At 43.6% G+C, this 4,894-nt stretch overlaps 1 non-coding gene across 1 annotated transcript; it reads right to left on the bottom strand.

Moving 5' to 3' along the window:
* Positions 1–1,605: 1,605 nt before the first annotated feature.
* TRNAS-AGA lies at positions 1,606–1,687 on the bottom strand. The gene has a single exon. It is a non-coding gene; the product is annotated as a tRNA-Ser (tRNA).
* Positions 1,688–4,894: the final 3,207 nt, after the last annotated feature.

The raw sequence follows: 4,894 nt of genomic DNA, 5'->3' as shown, positions 1-4,894 counted from the left end.
CCCGAGCCGCGGCCCCCCCAACCCTCTGTCGCAAATCTCCCTCCTCCGGCCGGTCGTAAACGACACCCGGCTCCGGGCGCGCTTTACGGTCGCTCCGGGAGCTGGCGGCTTCCAAGGGCCCCACAATATTCATTCATTCATTCAGTCAATCAATAATAATAATAATAATAATGATGACATTTATTAAACGCTTACTATGTGCAAAACACTGTTCTAAGCGCTGGGGAATTTAATTTACAAGGTGATCAGGTTCTGTGAGCCCCACAAGGAACAATCTGATCACCTTGTATCCAACCCAGCGCTTAGAACAGTGCTTTGCATATAGTAAGCACCTAACAAATGCCATTATTATTATTATTATTATTATTATTATATGCCTGTAATTTATTTAGTTATATTAATGTCTGTCTCCTCCTCTGGACCGCAAGCTCGTTATGGCCAGGGAATGTTTTTATTGTTTCACTGTAGTCTCCCAAGCGCTTAGTACAGTGCTCTGCACACAGTAAGCGCTCAATAAATTCGATTAATTGACTGACTGACAGGAAGCACCTATTAAATGGCATTTAAAAAGAAAGTGTCCCAGGTCTGTGACCTCTTCTGCTCTTATACGGACCCACTGTGTGCTTTGGGTGGGCAAGACATTTTTCTTTTTTTGGCCCTTTCCACGTCTCCACCTCACCTCTGATCAGTGGGGCCAACATGTACTTCCCAAGCGCTTAGTACAGTGCTCTGAACACAGTAAGCGCTCAATAAATACGATTGATTGATTGATTCATTCATTCAATCGTATTTATTGAGCGCTTACTGTGTGCAGAGCACTGGACTAAGCGCTTGGGAAGTCCAAGTTGGCAACATCTAGAGACAGTCCCTACCCAACAGTGGGCTCACAGTCTAAAAGAGGGAGACAGAGAACAAAACCAAACATACTAACAAAATAAAATAAATAGAATAGATATGTACAGGGAAAATAAATAGAGTAATAAATATGTACAAACATATATACATATATACAGTCGTATTTATTGAGCGCTTACTGTGTGCTAAGCACTTGGGAAGTCCAAGCTGGCAACATCTAGTGACGGTCCCTACCCAGCAGTGGACTCACAGTCTAGAAGGGGGAGACAGGGAACAAAACATGAAAATAAAATAAATATAATAATAATAATGGCATTTATTAAGTGCTTACTATGTGCAAAGCACTGCTCTAAGCACTGGGGTAGATACAAGGTAATCAGGTTGTCCCACATGGGACCTACAGTTTTAATCCCCATTTAACAGATGAGGGAACTGAGGCACAGAGAAGTGAAGTGACTTGCCTGAAGTCACACAGCTGACAGTTGGCGGAGCCGGGGTTTGAACCCATGACCTCTGACTCCAAAGCCCGGGCTCTTTCCACTGAGCCACGCTGCTTCTCAAATAAAATAAATAAATAGAGTAATAAATGTGGGCAAACATATATACAGGTGCTTTGGGGAGGGGAAGGAGGTAAGGCGGGGGGGATGAGGAGGGGGAGAGGAAGGAGGGGGCTCAGTGTGGGAAGGCCTCCTGGAGGAGGTGAGCTCTCAGTAGGGCCTTGAAGGGAGGAAGAGAGCAAAAAAGGAGAGACATAGTCGGCAGGATTCGAACCTGCGCGAGGAAACCCTAATGGATTTCTAGTCCATCGCCTTAACCACCCGGCCACTACTACAACTTACGACAATAATAATAATGATAAATAATGATGGCATTTATTAAGCGCTTACTATGTGCCAAGCACTGTTCTAAGCACTGGGGGGGAATACAAGGTGATCAGGTTGTCCCACGGGGGCTTACAGTCTTCATCCCCATTTTACAGATGAGGGAACTGAGGCCCAGAGAAGTGAAGCAACTTGCCCAAAGTCACACAGCTGACAAGTGGCGGAGCAGGGATTTGAACCCATGACCTCCGACTCCAAAGCCCGGGGTCTCTTCTAGACTGTGAGCCCACTGTTGGGTAGGAACCGTCTCTATATGTTGCCAACATTTACTTCCCAAGCGCTTAGTACAGTGCTCTGCACACAGTAAGCGCTCAATAAATATGATTGATTGATTTTCCACTGAGCCACGCTGCTTCTCTATTTATTTATTTATTTTATTTGTTCATATTTATTCTATTTATTTTATTTTGTTAATATGTTTTTTTTTGTTTGTCTTCCCCTTCTAGACTGTTAGCCCGCTGTTGGGTAGGGACCGTCCCCATATGTTGCCAACTTGTACTTCCCAAGCCCTTAGTACAGTGCTCTGCACACAGTAAGCGCTCAATAAATACGATTGAATGAATGAATGAATAATGGTATTTGTTAAGCGCTTACTATGTGCCAAGCACTGTTCTAAGTGCTAGGATAGATACTCATAGTCATTCATTCATTCATTCAATCGTATTTATTGAGCGCTTACTGTGTGCAGAGTACTGGACTAAGCGCTTGGGAAGTACAAGTTGGCAACATATAGAGACGGTCCCTACCCAACAACGGGCTCACAGTCTAGAAGGGGGAGACAGACAACAAAACAAAACAAATTAACAAAATAAAGTAAATAATAGAATAGTAAATATGTACAAGTAATATAAATAGAGTAATAAATCTGTACAAACATATATACAAGTGCTGAGGGGAGGGGAAGGAGGTAGGGCTGGGGGGATGGGGAGCAGGAGAGAGAGAGTCTTCATCCCCCTTTAACAGATGAGGGGACTGAGGCACAGAGAATAATAACAATAATAATAATAATGGTATTTGTTAAGCGCTTACTATGTGCCAAGCACTGTTCTAAGCACTAGGGTAGATACAGGGTAATCAGGTTGTCCCACGTGGGGCTCACAGTCTTCATCCCCATTGTACGAATGAGGGAACTGAGGCCCAGAGAAGGAAAGTGACTTGCCCAATGTCACACAGCTGACAAGTGGCAGAGCCGGGATTTGAACCCATGACCTCTGACTCCCAAGCCTGGGCTCCTGCCACTGTCGCGCTGCTTCCCGAGTAAATAATAATAATAATAATTAATAATTATGGTATTTAAGTGCTTACTATGTTCCAGATACTGTACTAAACGCTTTGCAGTCCTCGCTCTAGGGACTGGGGCAGATGCTTCATTCAATTCATTCAATCGTATTTATTGAGCACTTACTGTGTGCAGAGCACTGTACTGAGCACTTGGGAAGTACAGTTCAGCAACAAATAGAGACAATCCCTGCCCCAAACGGGCTCACAGTCTAGAAGGATGATCAGAGCGGCCCTATCAATCAGTGGTATTTATTGAGCATTTACTATGTGCAGAGCACTGTACTAAGCGCTTGGTAGAGTGCCATTGTTGAGGGCAGGGAATATATCTACCAACTCTTATTGTTGTATTGTACTCTCCCAAGTGCTTAGTACAGTGCTCTGCACACAGTGAGCGCTCAGTTCATTCAGTTTTTCATTGTCAGATTTATTTAGAGCTTACTTTGGAAAGCATTGTACTAAGCGGTTGAATACGATTGATTGATTGACATGGTAAAACAGTTAGCAGATGTGATCCCCGCCCCCAGTGAGCTTACAGTCTGTTCTGGACTGGAGGGAGACCAGAAAAAAAATCACACTTCTCCGCTGTGTGACCTTGGGCAAGCCACTTAACTTCTCTGTGCCTCAGTTGCTTCATCTGTAAAATGGGGATGAAGACTGTGAGCCCCACGTGGGACAACTTGATTACCTTGTATCTACCCCAGCGCTTAGAACAGTGTTTTGAAGTGTATATATCTATAATTCTATTTTTTTATATTGATGCTGTTGATGCCTGTTCACTTGTTTCAATGTCTGTTTCCCCTCTTCAAGACTGTAAGCCCTCTGTGGGCAGGGATTGTCTCTATTTCTGAATTGTACTTTCCAAGCTCTGCACACTATAAGCGCTCAATAAATACAATTGAATGAATGAATAAATACTATTATTATCATGGAGGGTTTTGCCCATTCCAGGGAACCGGAGATAAAATGCAGAAATATCACCAGGAAAGCCCCATAAGGAGAACTCCGTGCCTCTAATAATTTATAAAGAGTTCACCCCGTGCCAAGCCCTTTGATTATAAGATAGTCAAGTCAGACGTAGTCCCTGTCACATACGAGGCTCACAGTCTAAGTAGGAGAGAGTACAGGCAGTGAATTTCCATTTTACAGATGAGGAAACTGAGGCATGAAGAAGTTCAGTGACTTCCCCAAGGTCACACTTCGCCTCAATCTAAACAGAGTAGGAAAAGTGTTTGGAGGAAACAAGCATCCTCAGGACTTCCCCATGAGCTGCTTGAGGGCAGGAACCATATCTGGGATTTCTACTGTACTTTACCCAGCTCCTAGTATGTGCCTGGCTTATGGTCAGCGCTTAATAAATGCTATTGCACATATCATCATCATCATCATCAATCGTATTTATTGAGTGCTTACTATGTGCAGAGCACTGTACTAAGCGCTTGGGAAGTACAAATTGGCAACATATAGAGACAGTCCCTACCCAACAGTGGGCTCACGGTCTAAAAGGGGGAGACGGAGAACAAAACCAAACGTACTAACAAAATAAAATAAATAGATTAGATGTGTACAAGTAAAATAAATAAATAAATAGAGTAATAAATGAAATGAAATGAAAGGGTCAGTGGGGGATGTGATCCTTGCTTCCCTCCATCTGGCCTGGGTTGATTTATTTGTGGAAGTTTGGTCCTGAGAGTTGGCTTCCTTTTCTTCCCCCCACCCTGTCATTCAACTTCTCAAACTAATTCACCTAAGTTGCCTGTCCATTTTACCATCACCCCCTCCCTAAAATCCTCCCTTTTCTCTCCATTCAAACTGCTCCTATGCCGATCCGAGCACTTATTCTACCCTGCCTTGACTCCTGCATCCATCTCATCACTGAC

This window comes from Tachyglossus aculeatus, chromosome 6 (genome assembly GCF_015852505.1).
Source record: "Tachyglossus aculeatus isolate mTacAcu1 chromosome 6, mTacAcu1.pri, whole genome shotgun sequence".
Lineage (NCBI taxonomy): Eukaryota > Metazoa > Chordata > Mammalia > Monotremata > Tachyglossidae > Tachyglossus > Tachyglossus aculeatus.
The sequence above is the reverse complement of the archived record's forward strand: the minus strand, read 5'-3'. Positions and strand labels throughout refer to the sequence as shown.